The sequence below is a fragment of the Gallus gallus genome, chromosome 1 (assembly GCF_016699485.2).
Source record: "Gallus gallus isolate bGalGal1 chromosome 1, bGalGal1.mat.broiler.GRCg7b, whole genome shotgun sequence".
Lineage (NCBI taxonomy): Eukaryota > Metazoa > Chordata > Aves > Galliformes > Phasianidae > Gallus > Gallus gallus.
This window is the reverse complement of record NC_052532.1, coordinates 81,381,418-81,404,250: the sequence shown is the minus strand read 5'-3', so window position 1 is coordinate 81,404,250 and position 22,833 is coordinate 81,381,418. Positions and strand designations below refer to the sequence as shown.

Here is a 22,833-nt window from a genome sequence, read left to right as displayed (position 1 = left end):
GCAAATGCTAACATGGAATAGGTGGCTGAGTGCACTCCTACACCACATGCTGCCTACACTGATTAGTCTAGATAGCACCTTGGCACGATGCTCCATTGCATACAGGGCAGGCCTATCTGAGCTGTCCTCAACAGAGAGCCTTCAGCCAACCTCCAGGTACCACAGCCAAAAACCACAGATGCAGATAAGCATAACCTTTGTTCACTAGTACACTGTCAAGGAAAAAGTGCTTTCATTTCCAAAGATGTTGCATAATTATAGGTAAGAACGGAAGGTTTAGACTGCAAGCGTTAGGAATGGGAAATCAGAATCCATACACAAGATCCAGATTTTAGTTCCAGCACTGCTACCAACAGCTGTGTGGATCTCAGCACTTCACCCATCCACACTTCAGCTTTTCTTGCATAAAATCAAGGACAGCGATTGCTGTCCTTGAGCAGAACACAACATACAAGGTCTTGCTGTTGTCACTGGTTTCACACTAGCAGCCTGTGTGCAGTTTGCACAGCTGAGCACAGTCAGGTTGTATGGGCTCTGTGGTCCCCTGCATCAGTGCTGGTGTCAGGCTGTGCATGCTAGGCAATGTCTGATGTTTCCTCCCCATGCAACTTGTGCACAGCTGTATGCAGCTGTCATATCATCTCTGGAGGAGACCACATCCTCTGTCACATTCCTCTGCATGCTCAGCAATACATATGCATAGTCTGGGTGGGGATGCTTGAGTGGGATGCCTATTTAGATCTGACTATCTCTGTGTGCATCTCTATGCATACAGGAGAACTGGATCTACAGTAAAAATCCCTATACCCAAAGTCACCTTTGCAGGTGATTCCACGAGCCCCTGATTGAAATATCTGCTGCTCTCCCTGCTTTGCTGAGTGATGAGAGCCTCCCCAGAAAGAAACGGAAGAAGCCATTAGCTTAATCTCCAAGGGAGAACCTTGAACAGCTCAGAAAAGCCTGTGCCAAGAGGAGACACTGTAAAATGAGAGCAAGCCAAGGAAAGAGACAGATGGGGCCAGCTCCACTCCAGTTCTCGTCTGCCTTTGCTGCACTGTGCACTTAATATTCGTACAAGGTCTAATTTATAAACCCAGCTCGTGTTTATAAACTCTGCTGTCCTAATGGAAATGAAAACATTAATACAAACCGAGGATTCTTCACTTTCCAGGTTTTAATTAAAATCATAGGCGTTAAGAAGCAAGAGTGTCTTCGTGGAATACAAGTCTAATGAAGTATTTCCTCACACAGCACAAATCTCTGTGTGCAGTCCCAGCTCACTGGCACCGCGTGCCCGAAACATCGACCCCCATTGGAACCAAGAGTTCACATCTTGAAAATTAGAAAAACAAATTATCCTGCTATTTGTTTCAAATAAATGTAGATGCCAAGATGGAGCTGGAAAAATAATACTGAGTAGGGAAAAGAAACCTCAACAACCTAACACAGCCATGAAACATAATATCTTAATTGATTAACTAGAAGCAGTAGTGACTATGCGGCATGCCAGCGAGGGAGACCTGGATGGGTCCGTTGCAAAAGGGCTCAGATAGAGGAACAGTGTGATGGCAGAGCAGAATAGTGGAAGAGAGATGGGGAGGAAGTAGGAAGGGAAAGGCAGCACAGGTTGGAGCAAGGGGAATTAAGGACATCAGTGAGGCAGGCGAAAATGTAAACATATGAAAATTGCAAGACCAGATCATACAGACCTATTCCCTCTGTCCCGCAGGGAGCCAAAGGAAAGGCAGAAAGCAACTGGTATGGAGTGACCTACATGCATAGACACAGATGCAGGGGCTGATGCAGGTATAAAGCCAGGTGAAGGTTAGTGCTGACAGCAGAGAACCAGGTGCTGCAAAATGAAGCCCAGCAGAAAAAGTGATCTCTCTCCACAGAAAAATATGTCTAACCTGCTCACTCTAGGACCGTGTTCTACTCCACTGCAACACAGTGCCTGCTTTTTCATAGGACACAACCAAACAAGAGAGGGAGGAAGCCCTGAAAGATGAAGAGACGGAAGTAATATAAAGTCATGTAGAGAAACAAGGGCCCTAGTGACCTTGCCTCCTCAGTCCCAGACCTATCACAAGGAAGTGTGCCAGCACACCTCTAGCTACTTAGCAGCTTGACTATGAACTGTTGTGAGTTTGGTTTCATTGTAAATACCCGTGTCTAAATATAGGTGAGCTAGAGATCACTTTCAGCTAGAGAAGCATGATTGTGGCCCTGGGCTTACTTTAGGATTCTGAAAGTTTCCACCAGCCAAACTTTGGTTTGACCTTATTTATTAAAGGAATATGCCTTGTATCATATTAGATTGCGTGTCCCGTGATCTTTTCAGTTTAGGCCAAGTTCACTTGCTTTACAGCTTCCCGTGGTGCTACGGCCTGTATGCTTGGTTAATTCTGTATCACAGAGAGATTAAAAAAAAAAAAAAAAGGCTTCTTTTTGCCTATTGTTCCTTTCCTTTAGCAGTTGTCACCATGGGAGACAATGAAAATGTAGAAGCACATTGGCAAGAAAAATATGACTCACAATCAAGGGAGCTGGAGCAATTGTATCCTTGGCCTTACATTCTGGGGTCACTGTGTGAGGCAGGAGCAATGGAAAGAGATGCACCATTTCCTCACTGAACATTGTTCAAGACCTGAATGTGCTTCCCTGATCTAGCCAATATAACACACCTAAACAGCAAAGATGCCTCGTTTCAGACTACTCTGCTCTTAGAAACAGCAAGGTCCATGGCTGGAAAGTCACGAGATGCCACAGACAAGTCTTGAAGAAAACAGAAAGATAACCATCAACCTCAGATGAAGTTCCAGTAAATGCTGCCTCTGTCAGGAGGAGAAGCAGATTAAATCCACCAACTACATAACTCTAAGCTGGAGTACATACTGTACGCCCACCAAACAACCCCAATACTTGGAGTTGCAGTGCCTTCAGCTAACAGAGGAAAACCTTTGGCTCAGCTGAACCTGTTGAGAGCGCAAGCAGAACCAAGGCTAAGGCACAAAGGAAAAGGGGTAACAAAGGAAGCAGCTGTACATAAGAAGGTGTGCTTTCAGACTCCTGTAGGCTGCTCTACAGAGTGCTAATGAGTACAAAAAAATAACTGAAAGCACCACTGAGCTTTGCAAATTGTTTTCTAGTTGCTGGCCCGGTGCAGGCAACTTAGTTTTATTGGGCTACTCCTTTGGTAAAAGTCTGCTCAGTTTGTATTATTTCTATCTTGGCAATAAAAGGGAGGCATCCTTTAAAATGCAACCCTGCAGAATCAAAGGGAGATGACCCTGCAAATCTGGGGGTTATAAATCAGCCAATGGAATGGAACACGGTGCAGCACTAAGAGAAACAGGACAAATATGCACACTTACGTATACTTGACTAATGATTTATATTTTATAGCACCTTTCCATAGAAGATCTCAAAGACATTTACAGTGAGTACAAAAACAACCACCACTCTGGATGCTTGGCCCTGTGTCTGCAAGCCACACCCCTAGCTGGCTACCCCAGTTGACACCATCTGGAGACCAGGACTGTCATGTGCCCAAAGAAGAAATAAAACACAAAGAAACCTACATTCTCTGTCCATGACATCACTCCCCTGAAGTAACAGGAGGATCTTGTACTGGCTTTGTAGAGACTCAGATAACCCCCCGGGAAAACAGTGGGTAACCGCTCTGCTTTCTCAGTACAAGTCTCACGTTCTATTTCAGGGATTTTTCTGGGATGGTGCCGTTAACATCAATATGATGAAGCACAGGCACTAAGGGATATCTTCCGAATGTGCTCCATTCCCTTTTCAAGAAGTTCTTGCTACAGATTTAGCTATCACATAAACGTTCTGTCCCTGTTGTTGCCGTAATCCCTGAGCACCCACTGGCAAGCAGGAAGGTGGTCAGACTAAGGTCATGTTTAGAGTCACAAAAGCTCACAAAAAGTTCACAGAAACCTATGCAGTTCTTGCAGGCTGGTCTAACTATACCATAAAGTAAGAGACTCAGCCAAGATAGCAGCTAGCAGTAAGCAGCAGTACTGGGGTCTGCCCTTCGTCCATAGGGAATTCAACACAGACCAAAAATAGACTGCTAATAATGACACCATGATGGTTCATCTGAAGGCAGTGACTGATTATACACATTTTTAAAGCTAAGAATAGGGATCTCCCTAGTCATCTGATAAATCGGAATGATACATGTATTCCTTGAACCCCCTCTTCTAAACACGCCTATGAAAACACCAACATACCATCCTATTTTTTCCTATGATAACTTAGGAAAAAAGAAAAGGAACAGAACAGAACAAAGACATTTGATTTTGACAGTATCTGTCCTGGCATCTCATGCCACTATTTGAGAGAGCTAATAGAGAGTGATCACAATGCCAAAGGAACATGAGCAGACAGAAAGAGCTGTTAAGGAATCGGAGTAAGTTGCAAATGCATCCAGACAAGCGATTAGGAGCCTCACCTACCTACCAGAAATCAGTGACTAGGTTCCTGTTGCAGTCAACCAGGGTCAGCACAGATCTTGTCTGTGTTTGAGGTGCCCAAGCTCCCAGAGAAACCCAGGCATTTATTTGCAAACAAAGCTGCATTTTGATTCTGCACGCACCAGTTTTGGCTCAGGAGGCCATTCTAGGATTACCCCCAAATCCCAGTTAAACTGGAATGCCTAAAAAGACAAACTAAAACCTGGCTGTGGCATTTTCATGAGTAGCTCTCTGTTTGTGGATAAAGGGCTAAAATGGAGAGCCCCAAACAGGAAGGATTGTCCTAACAGCTTCAGGAATATAGTTTCTTGATTTTTCTATTTCGCAGTTGGTTGATTTCAAACATTCTAATGGCTGCTTCCCACCCCAGTGTCCATCTGTCTATTTTAATAAATGTTCTTGGTAGCACCTACCTGGCAAGCATCTGAACACCCAGCAGCACAACCAAATTTCACCCTAAATCAAGGGGCTGGAACAGCATGCTCGATGGAAGTGATGCAGTCATCCTTCTCCCACAGCACAGGCACTGGCAGCAGCAGATAGACAGATGGGTAAAGCAGGCAGACAAGAAAATATGATGGGCCTGCCCCATCTCTCCTTCTCTCTTCTGTTCTTTCTATTAAAGTCTGAGTGTACAAAGGGCAGGTTTCTCTAACACTTGAGAGCCTGTGCAGCCACAGAGGTCTTCTGGGTGGCAGCTGGAAAGATGCAAAGGTTCACTGGCTCCCTTGGAGATGCCACAAGATAACTCATGCACAGAAGACATCAGGTGACAGTGATCTGCTTCTTGTTAGGATCCATTTATTATGTTTGGCCTGTCTGTGTTTCTCGCCTGATCTAATCAGTGGTGATGGATGCCAACCCTTACTCCAACCAGTGGGCATCCGGCTGTGCCCCCTCTCATTTGTCACAGGGAACCCAACCATTCCCCAGTCTTCATTCCTTGTGAAGGTGCTGGGATGGGGATGTGGAAGTAAAAACCCTGTGTTTCACTTGAACTCCAGCACAAGCAACTGAGCTTTTCTGCTTGCTGCTGCTCCTTGCCCCATCTTGTACAACAGGACAGATCAGGTCCAAGCCCTCTCAAGACGGTCTCAGTGGGAGCCCATCTCTGATACAAAGCCATAGGAATTACTCCCAGCACCTTTCCTCTCTCCAGTCTCCTTTGCATCAAATACACATCAACATTAAGTGGGGCACCAATAACTTACATCAGATATTAGCCCCAAGAATAATAATGAAGCAATCCACTTAGGAGGGGCTACGGGTTTGCTCAGTGGCAAGGAAAGGCTGCTTTTTGGTGTAAGCCTTTAAACTCCCTCCCTGCGAAAGCTGAGTGACAGAAGTGTACAAAGAACAACTCAGGACACAGTAAACATTCAATTCCATGGAAGTACTTGGAAGAGCTGCCTCCACTCATGACGTGCTTTCCTCCCTGTTTCTCTTTTCTCTTTTTACCCCAATAGTTGTGGCTGCTCTTAAAATGGTGGCAAAATCAGACCATGTGAACACTTACACTGTTACTGCCCCAAGGACATGAGCATTTGGATACGTCTTGGCATTTCACCCTTCATCAATACTAAAATTTAGCAAGAAATGTGTACAATGAAGGCTTATGTCTTAGGCCTTTTTCTTATTAATCCTATTACACTTGTCTTTATGAGCTCTCCAAGTTCCTTTTACTCCCTCCGGGGCTTGGCTGTAAATGAGATTTCGCATCTCAGTGTAAAATAACCCGAACATTTTTCTACAAAATTAAATAAAAATTCTCCATCCTGGCAGTACATGCCCAGAATCCAATTTCGGGAGTCTACATTTTTCCAAGTGCTGCATTGTCTTCTCAACTTCCCTTAGTTTTTGGGAACCTGTTTCTTTTCTTTTTTTTTTTCATTCTGTCTTGATCAGTATCATGAAGAAAAGTAAGGAGAAAACTTTAAACAGCTCAGATGAACAAGAGACAGAAAACGTGAGATGCCTGTGACATTTGGCAAATCTCCTCTTATTACAGATGCCTCAATTTTCCAAAGCAGTAATAGCGATAGTATTACTCTGCGATGGAGATGGGCTGACTCACTTTGTGTGTGTTCAAGAGCACTGTGAGATTCTGTTACAACTAATAACACCCACAAATTTATTATTGTGGTTACATACCACGTAGGTAAGTGATTAAGCTTTACCTGAACTTTACAGAATCATCCTAGCTTTGCAAGAACTGGACTGGGAATTTGTGTGGTTTCCAGTAAACACTATCATCTTCTGTGTCCTGTTTGGCAAGTGATTTAATGACTTCTTTTCTTTTCTTTTCTTTTTTTTTTTTTTACAAGAGAACCTCAAGAATGCCAGTGCCAGATCTGCACTTACATTCAGTAAGGAAGCCATGCCTACTCCCAAAAAGCTTACCGTAATGACAAGAAAAAGCAAACCGAAAAGTGTGTTGGAATTCTTAATGCCATCTAGAGTTAGTAAGGCAGAGTTGAATGGCCAGAAAATGGAAAATAAGGGGTGAGGAAAGTTAGTAGCATCACTTCCCAGAGCTCTGACTGCTTTGAATTTCATCTTTCAAAGAATGGAACGCATTTTGTGCAAAGTAGTTCATACCATATTAGAGAAGGGGAATTTTTACTGCAGCATGTTTGAGTTGATTTGGTAGTCTAGCATTATTAATTACCTTTGATCTGTAAAATCTGGATTTGTTAGCAATTCCCCAGTACTACTCATAATTTCAAGTCTTTAATACCCGATATGGCAGGATGACTTAGGCTGCAGGAAGAAAACAAAATCAAGCAGAACTTGCTGTGTCTTAAAGTAACACTGACCTCAGCCCAAGGAGCTCCAGTTCAACTGAGAGCCTCAGAACTTCCCCAGCATGTTTCCACCTGCACAAAAGTATTCCTGTTCAGAACACCGCTGTTTACCATAAAAGTTGACATTTAGACTTGAAAAATTCAGGAAGGAAAGGGGATGATTTAAAAATAAAATGTAATTTACACTAATTATGTTGTTACATAGGATGCTCTGCAAAAAGCACTAGCAAGTGAGATCATGCCAGCAAAGCACAAGATGAACTGTATGGAACACTTTCTCGTTCCTAAGTCAGAAAGCTGTGGCTTCCTGCTGCTTCTCATTTCTTGGCCAATCAATGCTTCAAAAAGACATTTAGCATATAGCCAAAATACTTCTGCAGTCCTAATGTCTGCAGTATCTAAATAGGAAATCAGAGGTAATATACTGATACGCTCAACATCCTGATGAAGAAAAGCACATAAGCATTCTTGCCGCAATTATGCAGCATGAAAAGCAAGGCAGTTCTGAGTCACCTGTAGCAAAACAGTCAAACCAAAGACTTCCAAAATCCAGCATTATGCCACAGTCACTGACCATTCCTCATTTCACCTCCAAACTCAGAAAGTGCTATAAAGGAGATAAACACTACCTCACAGTGTAGGACACGCACTACTGTGTAGTCAGCCTCCCTTGTCAGGATCAAGGATTCTTGGTGAGTCCTCTCTTTTCCCTAGCGCTCACACCGAGATTAACTGGGAAGGGTGCACGTCTGCCTTGCAGTTATCAAAGGCCACCGTTAGCGATTAAAAAAGAGCACAGCAAATTCACAAATATTTGGGTAGGTTCAGAAAAGCAGTTCTTCAAAGAGCATCGTAAGACTCGATATGATTTTAACGTATCTCTCAGTGCCTTCGGCTCAGATCTCAATCTACATGTCAATACCTTTCAGTTTGCTCTCCTGTAGCTACACTGTCTGCCTGGAGAGGAAAGAGGAGAACTTGCCTTTGTCACTATCCCCAGCTGATCCAGCTCAAGTATTCTCAGGGGGCTGAATAGAGGCCACTTTACCATTTAAGACGTGCATGTAATCCACACCCAGCCTCCCACCTGCATGCACATTCTTACCCTACGGTAGACTTCATCTTATGCAAAGTGGGCCAAGATTAAAGCAACCTTGAAGACAACCATTTCAGTAATCCTGTAGTAAATGTAAAGATACATAACTGAAGCCTGCATATTTTGGAGGCACGCAAACTGTCTCGGGAACGTGGGATGCAGCAAACAGCTCCTGGCATGTATTTTCAACCAGGTTTTCTTCAACATCTGCGCTAAAATTCAGGTGGCAAGTTCTTGCCCTCAGAGTTTCTGCCATCCAAATAATGATGAGTTAACAAACAGATCTGGCTCTTATATAACTTACATTTTGCAGCACACAAAATCTCGAAGATGGGCTTTGGCCGCTCTCTTTGTGCTTTTTCTTCTTTCCCGTTTTGATCCACCAAACTGTTCACCATCAATCTATCTAAACCACTTCAGTGACCACAGGGGCCATGCAGCTAAGGACTGTGATTATTTGTCAAAGCTTTTATTGTGAAAAAAACTGACAAAAGTAATTCAACAAATTTTTTGACAAATACATTTGAAAATTGTTAGGCTACCTCAGTTAACCAGATGAATAATGCGAAATGATACGAGGTGAATAATTTATTACAAAATATGGGGGAAAAAAAACACCATATAAATTATGGAATTAATATTATTTGACAAGTGCTTGCCCTTCCCTGAAGTGCAGCTTCCTCTGTGATGGAACATAGCAGCTGTTTAAAAGCAACAATAGTTTAAGGTAGCAAATGAAGAAGAATTGCCAGCGCTGAGAGAGTATGAGATTAGGCAGAATGTAATTATCCAGATTGGAATCTGGCTCAAATCAGGAAATAAGGTAAAGTTTCTCCTATAAAATATATCATACAATAACAGCCAAAAGCGGTGCAGGATCTTCTCTTCTTTCCCATTCAAGATGTTTTTCTTACCCCCAAAATAATCCCTTTCCACCTTGCTGCAGGGGCGTTCCTCTCTCCCTACTCCATGAGGTTACCTCCTGCAACCCATCAGCCTGGCAAAACCCCAAAGGAACATCATGCACAATAACGCAGGGAAGCTGAAATTAAAGAAAGCAGCCAGACTGGGCAAAAGCCAAGTCTAACCAAAGCCACCCTCACGTTTGAGTTCCAGCTTCCTTTCCTGCTCACCAAGGTGCAACCCCACTTTACAATAGAGATCAGCGCAGAGAGACATCTAGTGGCTGGATTTTGAGTTGCCAATAGGTGCCCGAGGTTACCATCTGTGGATTGAGGTAGGGCACCTTATGGTTGCAGAGCTAACGTCTTTTGAAGCAGTTCTTATTTGGCTGGATGGAGGGAAGCAAAAAACAATGAATACTTGCAACACGCAGAGCTTAGCTATACATGCATTAGCTAGTAGTTTCCTTGCCAGCTCTGATGAGTTAGGAGGAACTGAGCACCCGCGTTTCTTCAGCTCTATTTCCTTCATTAGTCTTATGGCCAGCAGGATGCCCTTACTCAGTGCCATGGAAAAGCACCCCGCGTGGCTATTAGTGCGCCTCCAGGAGCTGTTACTTTACAGATGCTACCAGTTCCTTTCAAAAGGGCAAACCATAACTGTGACACCTCAAAAAGATTTGCTTCCAGTACCTAAGAGCAGAAGCTGAGCTCACCCTAAGCAGTGCAAGAATTATTCAGGGAATTTATGCTCTTGGGTCCTGGCTCTCCGTCGCCAGCAAGGAAAGGCAGGACTGTGCAGAAAACAAAATTTACAAATCTCTGTCACCCTATGGGAGCGTAGTGATACTCCCAATTTACACACACACTTTGGATGTGTAAATATTTCAGAGCTGCAGTTTTAAGGGCACCAGTGATTTGCACAGCGCTATATATCACTGCTTCCCGGGGAACACAGAGCTGCTGAGAAGTAGCACTCAAGTCAGAGGTGGATTTCACATTAGCATCCCAGCGCTACACCAGAAGTTTGACTGTTTACGTACATCATGTCAACTATTTAAAATCTATATTTACACACGCACTGAGATGGCCTCCACTCATTAATAAATTAGGACACTTGTAAACCACTGGATCTGCAACTTGGCTTTCTAATTTACTGACGTCTGAGTATCGGGTTGCCCACCCTTCCTAGGCAAAAGCTGCTGGGAGGAACAAAGCTTAGCTAAATGCTCCACACAGCCCTGTAGATCGTCCATATCCAATGACACTCCTCCTTCCGCACCGGTCTGCAGGCTGAAGAACCCTCTTCTGTCCCGAGGGTTATTAGTCTTGGATCTTTTGCCAACACACAGTTCAATCATTGAGATGAATTTAATGGTAAAGGTTAGTTTTTCCAAGAGGAAGCTAGAAACCTACAGAGGTATGGTCTTAAGGTCTAAGGACTATACAGCGAGAGAGTTGCCATTGCAACTGCTCACAAGGGCCTCTTCTGCCATCAGCTCTCCAAGCTCATAACTGCCTTCCACCCATGCACACGAATGATGAAATATTAGAGGCTCTGATCTCTGCCTCATTAAATAGGGAATATTCTCACTCTATCCTGACCTGCACTAGGGCCAGTTTAAGGAGCAATCTGTCATGAGATCATTAATACAAAGACTTGCTCGGAGGGCAAGGATGTTCATCCAAAATTAATTTCTTAACCTTTTGGGGAAGGACTTTGGAGAGGGTATTTTGCCTTCCCTAACTGGAGGGATAAGTTATATACTTTTGTGCTGCAGTAATGATGGAATCAGAGCCAAGAGGCCAGCGCCATGCTGAGACCTCGCCTCCCCAGCTCCTCTAGTGACAGCAAGCTGTGTGTGAGCAGGAGCCCCGGAGATCAGAAAGAAGAGTGATGGTCAGGGAGTAAATCAAAGGGCAGGAAAAGACTAAAATAGATAAAGTTCAAATAGGCAGAAGGTACAGGCCCCATAACAGCAGCTTGGCAAGGAGCAATATGAGCAAGCTGTAGAAAACCATGCCCAGAAGTAGAGAGAGACTGTGAAAATATCAGTAGGCCTTTGCCATCCTTACAGGACACAGATCCAAGTGTCAGACACAAGTTATGCAAGTAACAAATCAAGGAGACTCTGGCTTTGCTTGCCGTATTGCTCACAACCATTCTGGGATAAGACCTGTTCTGTAATATGTGGATATACTCTGCGTGGTTGCTTGGTGTTCTTCCTGCCCCTCTCCCACAATGGGCTTTAATGACAAGAGATACTTGTCGTCTGATGAAAGCAACCTGTAAGGATGGATGCAGATGGAGAAAGGGAGAGAAAGAAAACTTCCAATACATATGTTTTCTTCAAACTGTATACAGTCTTCACAGACCGTTGCAGAAATGGGATGAATACTAAAATGAAAGAATTTTCCCATCCTCTGTCGCTGTCAAATCCCATTAAACTCACTCCAGGTAAAAGGTGCATTATCAACGTTGCTAAAACTACACTACATATCGGGGTTACCATAAACAAATGAAAGAAGATGTGTGTGTGAGAGGATAAAGACAAATTGCAAATCATCGTCTTCCCAGCAAAGCATCAAGGATATATACTGAGGGTGAGGTGCTGTTCCTGCGGACATATAAAAGCTATATCAAGTTAGGACTGGAGCTTGATATTAACCCTCTCATGGCTGTTTTTTTTTCCCATAAGTGCTGGCTCTGCTACTTCTTTTGAGGCTAATGTGCTTTTATACCAAAGAAGATACAAACAACTGGATTAGTATGGGATTTAGGGAGCAGGCTCCGTACCAGGTGATGTGACAGTGAACATCTAAATTTAATATGGCAGCTTGATCCATTATGTATTTTATTCCAAGAAAAGCCTACATGGACATATGAAACCTGGCCTGGATCTTGCATCACAGTGGATGGGGCTCCAGAAGCTTAAGGTCTGGGACATAAAATGACAGCATTTTAACAACCAGTTTTTCTGTTACTACGTGCATTTCACATGGCGTAAGCTTACAAATGCACAGAATCTTTATTAGAATTCACCCTGACCCTAAACTTTAAATAAAGACCCATAGTATCTGGCACCTCTCTGGCATTCTTGCTTGTGAAGCTCTAAGGTCTTTAAACAACTGGTAGACTTGTTTCCAGAAACAGAGCAGGGAGGCTGATGCACTCAAGGCTGCCCAGTGAATTAAAAAGAGATCTGGGGACTGCATCTAGAGCTCCTGCCTTGTTCAAATGCTCCTGCAACCTCTGCACCAGAATGTATCTACTGTCCCTGTGCAGGCAAGACATTTCCACACATAGCCAAAATGCTCATTCTGACAGCTCACTGTGTCAGAAGGGTTCAAAGTAGTATGGGTTCCATCAAAGTCTGTTGATTATTGCTCTGCCTCAAGAAATTCCTAGATGAAGTCAAAGACATGCACAGATAGTCATCTGCAAGTACTCCGAAACACCTCCATGCTCTCTCCTGGGTTTTATCCAGGTTAAGCTTTATACCGAGAAGGAGGTTGTGCTCAAGGAGGTTGTGGATGCCCCATCCCTGGAGGCATTCAAGGTCAGGCTGGATGTGGCTCTGAGCAGCCTGGTCTGGTGGTTGGCAACCCTGCACATAGCAGGGGGGTTGAAACTCGATGATCATTGTGGTTCTTTTCAACCCAAGGCCACTCTATGATTCTGTGATTCTACAAAAACACACATCAATTAAAGGCACTTTTCTTACTGCTTTTAAGACCTTGCATCTCTGATTTATGGCAATATGCTGAAGCTACACCAGCAGTCCCCATTCACACTGATCTCTGTGTACCACCAACCAGCTCAAGACTCTCATAAGTTCTCACTCCATAAACATGAACACTGCCTAAAGACATTTCTGTTTTTTGTACCATCCCTGATTTGAGTAAAATTTGGCTAAATGAAGACCCTAGCCATGAGTTTAGCTAGACAACATCATCACAGCAGATCACATGCCTACACGCCTAGGTCAGCTGTTTTCTCCCAGACCACCCCATTGTGATGTCATAACAGAATATGCAAGAAGGCTTCGTGCATTAATGACAGAGGCAGAGCTACCTGCATGCATCACTGCTTGAGCAGACAGAGCACAAGGCACACAAAATGTTTTTCAGCCGATATCCCCAGTTGCAACAAGACCTGCTTGCAGCTTATGTTCATTGGCATCACAGGACAAACTTGTTCATGGATATGAAGCAGTGCCTGCTGCCTCACCCTCAGCGTAACTCTAGATATGAAGAAAGGTAAAGCCTCTCTTATGTTTCATAAAGGATTTTTAGAAGAAAGTATTCCTAAGGAGAGGGCACACCTAGCTTGGTACTAAGTTCTCTTTTGCATTTCGCTGACCTAGTCCTGCCATCTTCCCAAAGCTTTACCAGCTCTAAGAGTGACATGGCATATAGATGTTCCAAGAACCAAGTAGAAGCTTTTACAGAAACAGGTTTTGTAATCATTCTCAATTCATTTAGCATAAGGAGCGACATTCTGGGTGTCATGTCTCCCAGCTGGTGGCCAGATACTACAGTGGATGTGATCAACTGGCCACAGTCCTTCAGCCTGGCAGACCAGGCTTGTGTGTGTGCATGGCCTGTGTGTTTCCATGGCTGAGGCTCAGAGCACCATGGCCAAGTCCTGCAAGCAGATGCCAAGCCAGCTGAACCACAGAGGAAATTATCTCCTGGCCAAGCCAGGCAGGGGGGATGCCAAAGTTTGGAAAAGAGCTCCAGCCAGCCAAGAGGATCTTACATTAAGAACAGTCATATTTCCCTAAAAATCTTACGTCATAGTAAGATGAGATGAAGAGTAGATAGCTTTAGCATTCTGAATCCAGACTAAGGGTTCAAGGGGATGGGCGATGACTTCTGCAGCCCCTCTGAACTCAGCACATCTACATGGAGCAACACAGCCAGTAGAGCCTCAGGGGTGTTGAAACTAGCTCCAGGAAGGCTGGAGGCTCTGCTGCACTGGGAGCTGGGAGCTCATCTCCCAGAGAAACACAGCCAGCTTGGTACTGCACTAGGGACAGATTAATGCACTCAGCTTCTGGATGAAAACAACCTTTGTTTAAAGCTAGTTTGGTGATTTTTCCCACTGCTTTGTCAAAATGCCTCTCGGTGCCACCTTTTCTTCTATAACAAGAGGAAAGGTTGCGATCTGCTTTCAGACATTGACTCAAGAAGCAGGAAAGAGCTAGGTGGATACCACTTTGCCTAGGAAAAATTATCTGTGGATGCTAAGGAAGAGGACAGAGAGGCTGTTAACACATTCAGCCTGGAGAGCTCCGCAGGAAGATGCGTCCCCATCAGTGACAAGCACTAACGCTTCTGCAGCCTGGAGGATGGGTTGCATTTAATTACTTTGCCCATTTTCAATTGTATAGTTAATTTGTAGTTACTCAGTGCCCAGAGTATGACTGTGCTATCACATCCATAGTATTACAGCTAAAGACACGATTGCATTTCCAGACAGGCTTGTCACTTCGGAAACACCAATGGCGCATTTTGCAAGGTGATTATTAAGGGGTACTCTGACTTTATAATACACCAAATGCCTGTATGGCTACACTCCGATAACGTGGAGCCAGCAGCAGCATTGATTAAGTGCTGCTGGCAGCCTCACTTTGAAATAGCAACACTATAGGCCACCAGCGGCCATAATACAGGAATAATTAACAATGATGCCCTCTAATGAACCCCCCAAAACCTCTCTCTCAACCTTGACCATCCTACAAAGTGCTGGTACTTGCACAGGTGCTGACTGGAGATGTACCCAGCCTCCACAAGTTATGAGAAGCAATGCTTGCTGTAAAGCTTAAAGTGAAACACAAACAGTGTCTTATTTTAATTGTATAAACCAGCCCTGAAATCAAGGAAGCTTTGTTTCTAAATACTCCATCTTTGCTTCTTTGTACTGGCAGTTCAAGCAATCAGGAATCCTGAGTTTGGCCTCTCACAACCATGGAAACGAGTGTTCTAGATTTGTTTTTTTGAATCATCATGTTACAATTAGGTTGCATTTTTAGGGTTTTCATCACAACATGGTGGCAAAAAGCCTTCTTCAAGTCCTTTTATCTCCATCTCCACCCCATCCCTTCCCTCCCAAAAAGCAATAAAAGATGAAAATGTGGCTTCTTGCTCATGTAGCTACAGGTGCTGAGGTTGAAATCAAATATGGAATGACTAAGGATTTTGCTAAAACCATGAGAGGCAACAGAATAAAATTTCCCAAATCCCAGTCTGAACATCAAGGCTGTGGCAATTCTTTATTTGAAATGGGTAGTGCTTTATTGTGCTTCTCTTGAATTCTTTCATGCTGCTTTCCTCTCCTCATTAAAGACATTCACAGGGAAAACCAAAGGATGCTCTTTGTATATGAGGGAACAAAGTGTCCTCTCCCATGGAGGCTGAAGACGGTATTACTGAAGCTAAAAGGCCTAAAGTGCCACCTAATTCTAAAATAACAGGGAGTTTTACCTCGATTTATCTCTCATAATCCTCAACCATTTGTCCTTAAGATGAAATGAAAGACAGATCCCATCACCTCCACTGCACGCAAATATCATCGCTTGTGAAACAATATATTAGCAACTTGAGAGATTCCCTCCTGGAGGAAGGGATCAAGCCAGGTGAACGGTGACTAAGAATTTTGTTTTTCTCTGCAAAAGCCCCCATATGATGGCTAAAATATATGATACCCACTAACGGCATTTGTAGCTGAGGGAGCCACAATAATTACTGAGGCAAACAAACCTCATGCTTCAAGAAGTGTAATGATTTCCATGGGGCTCAGGAAGAGAGCCCACAGCTTGCAGCCTTACCTTGAGACATGCAGAGCTTTCGCCTCCCTGCAATCTCACAGGAGGTCTCGCCACACCTCTTGCCTGTCAGGCATCTCAATCCAGAACTCTTGGCAGAAAGCTGTGCCAATAAATATATTTTCTATTGGCAGTGTATTGCTACTCTCTGAAATATCACATATTTGGCCATTAGAGAAGGCAGAGTTTGATCTTGTATGTCAAATGCTATACTCCCATGAAAAATGAAGGAGCCAGTTTGCTCAGCTCTTCTCTCCCAGCTAGCCAGCCAATGCACTGCCACAAGTAAAATGCAACATGCAAGGCTTGCTTTGATCTGGCAGCCAGCTGTACCCTAAAGTAAAGGAGAGGGGTGGATTGGAGAAGAGAAAGGGGACAGGAGACGCATGTGCCTTCTTGCCCACCAGAACAGCTGAGAACTTTAATTTCAGGCCTCTCATCAGCCCTGACACAAAAATTGCAGCATCAGTTAATCATAATGAGTTCGTGGTATATTTTATGTTTATAGACTGTAGATCAGGAGCAAAAGTGCAGGTCTTAGCAGTAGCCTCATTACACGTAGATGCAGGGCTTGTACCCAAGGTTTAAGAGCTCCGACAAGGAAATGAAATGCTCAGGGAATGCACGATAAGGTATGAAGCTCTTCTTCTGCACGGCAGTGTCTTTCACAAACTCCCACCAAAGGTGGCTGAAAGCTCTTTATGTGCAAAGCTTTATTTTGGGCAGGCGTTAGGTGGCCTGCGGGTAGTTGGATTCAGCAAAGAAACCATTGGAAGTATGTTCCCAAACTCTGCTACTAAAACCATTAATTGACTTCTCCACTGCAAGGACAAGTTTAAGACTTCTGCAGAAGGACAGGAAAGAGGCACACGGAGACAAAAAAAAAAAAAAAAAGGCAAAAAAGGGAAAGACTCAGGGAGCAGGGTCAGCACACTTGATTTTGGATTTCAGCCGGTGCATGGCCTCATTTCCCCCAAGGATGAGTCAGATCCCAGCCAGCTACAACACATCAGCAGAAGAGCCTGCAGCCATTTCCAAAGTGCATTTGGATCTTTTGGATTACCCCAACACAAACACCACTCAACGTTTGCCTCTGGAGAGACATCGAGTGTCCAAGCCAGCTTTCTTGACCCTTACTTTCCAAGCAAGACTACAGCTTGCCTCATTTCCCACCACAAAGCAAAGCAAGGACCCCACATCTCCTCTCTGTCAGGTCTGGATGCTCAGGAAGCCAAGCTCCTGGTGCTGGGAGCACCCCTGACAACAGCAGCAGCAGTGCTGACAGCAAGCTGCAGGAAGCCTGCTTTCTGCAGCAAGGGGTGCTCACAAATCCACAGGCAGCAAGACAGGTGTACGGGGGAGAACATTAGATTAGATTGATAAATGCTCAGTGTGCTCTGATACTCTGAGAATCCTTTCTTCTTTTTTTTTCCCCCCCCTCCTCCTCAAACCTCAGCCTCCTCCCTCCTGCCTGGTTTCATCACAACTCCAGATTGCTTGAACAAGCCGCCTGATAAACCCACAGATGCCAACAGGAAGCAATGATGTTACAATAAGTGTCACAGGGAAAATGTCAACTGTATCATTATAATGAAGGTCATGTCTCCCTCACAGAGAGCTTAGGGCTCTGAACAATCCACATGTTGTTATTAGGTAGATGCTGACATGTGTAACTTCTCCCTTACATGAGTCACTGCACAGGGAAAAGTGAGGAAGCATTGGCTCACGACTGCTCCAAGCTTCAGCCTCCATAGCATAAAGTGCAGAAAGAAACAATTAACAAGCATTACACAGGTGGGAATTCACAAATAGTCTGGTTGCAGCCCTTCACAACAGATGGGATGTACATAGGATAACAGGGCAAAAGCACGCAAACAGGCTCAGATGGCAGCAGAGCAAAGCACAAAGTGGCACTAAGCAAATCAGGCACAAAAGCAACCAGCCTCCATCCCAAAGTTGATGCTAGTAAATGGCACTTGGATACTCCACGTAAAACAGCTCGCTGCCTCCCTAATGTAGGGAATCTCCTCCTTTTAAACCTAGCGATAAAAATGATAAAAAGGGGACTATAAAAAATAAAAGCCTTGAATTAATACTCTAATGAAGTTTTATTATTTTTTCTAAAAAAGATTTTGCTCCATGATGAGGAAATATATACTCTCCTTGGCTCTGGCTGTATGCAAGGAAGCAGTGGTAGGGGCAGCAGGGTGTTTGTGCACGCATGCGTGTGTGAGATCAAGCAGTACACTGAATGCAGAAGCCTTTTAATTCTCCAGAAAGACACAATGTTCTTTCCCATCTTCCCTCCATCTCCAAACCTGTCAATATTTTGCTCAATAAGGGATGAGAAGTTGGCAAAGATTTTCACATGCACGCACTTGCACACACAGCCTACTAGAGGTGGTGGGAGAATATTAAAATCTGAGAGAGCTGACTAACACATAGCGTGGCAAAGTACTGTCAGCTATCCACAAGACTGCCCATGGCTCATCCTCTGAGGAAGATGGTTAGGGAAGGGCACTGCTCACATATCCTCCAGGACTTCAAAACAGAATTCGTGTAAAAGCAGAGATTAAGTCAGATTGCGTAAGGATCATCATCTGAAGAAACAGAGATGGAGATGTATAGCTCTTGTGGGGCAGGGGCCACGGCAAGGCTGGTGTATCAGCACAATTACAGGTAACTAAACACCATTTTACTCTTACTAGAGTCCAAAAAGCCAACAGAGAGGCAAAGCAGTGGGATCAGCAGGTTGCAGTTCAAGGATAATTGCACTTCCCTGGGATGCCGGGTTGTAATTTATCTGCTCCCTCCCATTCCCACGGTGTCATGGTCTATCCCCTCCCATTAATTTGTTCCCATATGTCCTACTGTGAGGCAAAGTTGTAGGTTGGGTTCAACCTGGTATTCTTCACTGCACACTGAGCCCACCCAGTTGCCTGGGGAAAGGCTGTCTCAGAACTGAAGTTGCAGGGGGAACACACATCTCCCTGGAGCACCTGTTTATATTTTATTTCAGTAAGAGCAGGAGAGCCCCATTTTTGTCTTCCATCCATAGGGATGGAATAACGTTGGAATTAAGAGCCAACATGAGCCTTTAACAAGCAGTACATAAACACGGTGGGGATGCTCTAAGAAGCTAGGATGATTTGGCTTATATCCTCCTCTCTCCGGCAATTAAATTGCAGGAAGACAGAGGGGAGGAAGTGGAAGGGAGGCAGAAAGGAATGCAGTTCTCACCAACAAACGTTGGTGCTGCTGGGAGAATCTCCAGAAATTCTAAATTTGGATTGCAAGATCAGAGAGTCACCCTATTTCCCACCATTGTGCTACCTTGTTACATCTGCACAGTCATACTCAGACCAACAACAACAACAACAACAACCACAAAGATTCCCTGACTTAAGAAGGAGAAAAAGGTGAGAAAGTGGAAAGTGGTTTTGGGGTTTGCCAGCAGCCACTTTCAGCATAATAGATGAAGTCAAATAAGCGATCCCACAGGTAAGCATAGCAAGTCTTTCCCCATATAGGAAGTCGCCAGGAGGCTGGATCTGCTATCATCTGAAACGACCCTCTTTAGGTCCTCCTGACATAAGTGGGTTAATCCTAGTGGCTCACAGATTTCATACTTTGCTCCTGATCTGCAAAGTAATCTGAAATTGACTGCTTCCTGCATTTCCACCTCTGCTTATTTATTCACTTATTTTAATTTGAAAGAGGATTTAGTGATTCGTGGAAGTCAGGGATCAATATTCCTTGCATGAGCCAAGAACAGCTCAGAGCAAGATTTGCCATGCAGTTTGATGATCAACAATGTACCTCAGCCCTGACCCCAGCACGGCTATCGCCTGAGATCTGCTTCCTTGTGGCAGGTTAGGAGCCACTCCTCTCTCCTGCCCTCATTCTTCCTCACTTTAAGACTGTAAACTACAAGCCAGAAGGTGAGACTATGGCTTCGAGATGATAAAATTAAGATGAGATCCACTGAATTCATTTTTATTTGCAATCATAAACCAAGCTTCACTTTACAAGACAGAGAAATTAAAAAAGAAAATGAGAAAGACTTCAAGTGCATCAGTTACAGGTTGTTAATAGGACCAAAGTATTTCGTACTATTCATATTTTATGAAGCTCTATTTCTGTGCTTTGTACAATAGAGCATCACAATAAATGATTTACCAACTCAGTGAAGGATTCAGCAAACTGATCTCAGCGCATCCTTCAGAAGGCCAAATATCCACTCTGTGCATGTTACAACCCCACACATACTCTTACGTTTTATAACTGAAAAAAGATCAGCCCTGATTTTTTGGTTTCTCAAACCTTCCTACTGAATTTTTTTCACATCTTATGGGATAGGGTCCTGCCAGAAATGACACATTTTCTGAAAGAAGAAAAAAAAAAACAAATAATGATTAAAAAAAGCAGAACGTTTGAAAAGATGAACATACAGATTGCAGCTTCTTAGTGAAAAGCAGTTTTTGGACATTGCTGTTCAAAACTGTTCATTACTGTTCTTGATTTTTCGTATTACCGACAGAAGAAATAATTAGTGAAAAGAAAACGGAGTTATTGCTATTTTTTCCTACAATTCTTTTTGCAGCCTCCCTGCTGTTTTGGCTCGTGTATTACACTAGGCAAGCAGAACACTTCAGACCTACCAGCATACCCACAGCAGACTACGACAGTCTTTCAGATGGCACGTGGCAGAAGCTATGCACCAACATCACACTTCAGACAAGGCAAAATGAAAAAGAGAGGCAAGAAGCAGGGGGCATCTACAGAGGCCTAAGCAGATCAGGGCAGCAACACAAGCACAACTTCTCTTCCCAACAGAAAGAGTGATGGGGACAGAGCACGGGCGGTGTAGGCCCCTAGAGGCAGAAAGGCCTCTTACGGCATGAAGGAGGATGACGTGTCGGTCTTGTGGACGCACTGGAAAGTTTGACACCTGCCCCTCTGTCCTGCCACACCAATACTCTGCTCTGACCAAGTTTTGCCTGGATCAGAAGAGCAGCCACAGCAACGGCCAACTGTGTTTTTGTTTCGCTTCTGTCTTCTCACCACCTGGGAAACGCAGCTAAGTAAGAACAGCTACACAGCCCTATGCGATGCTTTACCAAAGCAGCACAGTCAAGGCCAAAGGATCTTAAAATCCCAGGGACCAAATGCTTCCTGTCAGCAGGCCTGGAGGCGACCGTCACTTTCGGCAGGGTCATCAGAAAACAACTGCGTCCCAAGGTCTGAAGGAAGGAACATGAGCCCGAGACGGATATTGAAGGGAAGCCGAAGAGGCAGCGAGAAAAGGATGAGGGCTTAGATTCGAGGAGAGCGCATTTACTACTGGCCGAGCTTGTTACTGTTTTGGTGCAGTTAGCTCCTGTCTGTCACTCTCAATAAAACTGTTATTGATTAGCATGTGACTTTATTGTAGAGAGCTGGCTGGGAGCCAAAGTGGAAGGACTCCAGAGGGAAAAGAGGACGGCTCAGCTGGCAGGGAGGGGAGGGGGGATGGAGGAGGAGGAAATGGGAAGCTTGAATACATAAAATCTTGAAAAGAGTAATTAATTCTGATTGTTACAGCAATCTATTCAGATTTTCAAGAATATTATAAATCAGTTGCCTGTACCCTCCCTATTAGCATTCATGCTGGGATTCTAGTGGGGATTGATCAGTTGAGAGAGCCAGTGCCCTGGGGAAGGACTCAGGCTCAGGGAAAGAAGGATTACTTGGGCTGCTCGTTTCAGACCACTCCTATGCCTAGGCCCTTGGAAAATCAAGGAGAATGGAGGCACGGCCATCAAGAGATGCGTGGTCTCTTCCTTAGCCCACCTCCACTACTGCCCGCTTGAGGCTGAGCCAAACGAAAGGGCAGATGGTCTGCAAATCTTTCTGAAAGCAAAGAAGTGTTACTGTCTCTGACAGCTTGACTGGAGAGGAGTAGGAGGGGGGCGTGGAGGAGAAAATCCTCAAATGAAAATAGAGGGCAGAAGTAGAAGGGCAGAAAACGTATACTTTCTACATTAATTTAGAAATGAGCTCTATTTTAAAAATCAACATTTTCCCTGAAATATTTTAGTCTAATTGCTTTCTTACAGAAAAAAAAAAAAATCTTTAAAAATCGCTTCATTAACCACAGAACACAATTTTTCATGAACCAATTTAACTTTTTTTTTCCCCTTTAAACTACTTCCTCACTCATGGAGCCTTTGAAAAGTCATCTGGAGTCATTAGGGAGAACATAAATGGGGAACAGGAAGAGAAGTGAAAAATCATGCATTAAAATTTATAGAAAAAGAAAATCCAGCATCACCAAAGAACTCGTGCTCTGCTCCTGAGAGAGAAAAAAATCTTGACTAGAGAGGTTTCTGATGGATGTGCTACTTATGTACCTAGAAGATATGATCCCAGTAGGGAATGTTCCCCTTTTCTACCTTTAAACTGGTCCATATTTCAGCAAGCTGGGCACTGCCTCCTTGGAAGACCATGGGATAGAGATCATGTGGATCCATGATGAGAGGCCAAGAGAGCTTTGTGCAGGATGTAGTGTTGAAAGCTGAAGCAAGGGACACTGACAGGGCTACACAACCAGATTTGCTCACAGAGTTTGAAAGAACACTATTCATCTACCTTCCAAAACAATATTAATAATAATGCTACATGCCCCTGATGTTCATGAGACCTGTCTTGACAGCACAAATCCAGATA

At 44.0% G+C, this 22,833-nt stretch overlaps 1 protein-coding gene and 1 long non-coding RNA gene across 3 annotated transcripts in view; one reads left to right on the top strand and one right to left on the bottom strand.

The window, feature by feature from the left end:
• LSAMP (limbic system-associated membrane protein) overlaps positions 1–22,833 on the bottom strand; it is a 965,359-nt gene that overhangs the window by 867,794 nt on the left and 74,732 nt on the right. The gene's annotated exons all lie outside the window — the stretch shown is intronic.
• LOC121106590 lies at positions 13,337–21,548 on the top strand. Its single transcript, XR_005839146.1, has 2 exons — positions 13,337–13,555; positions 20,729–21,548. It is a non-coding gene; the product is annotated as an uncharacterized LOC121106590 (long non-coding RNA).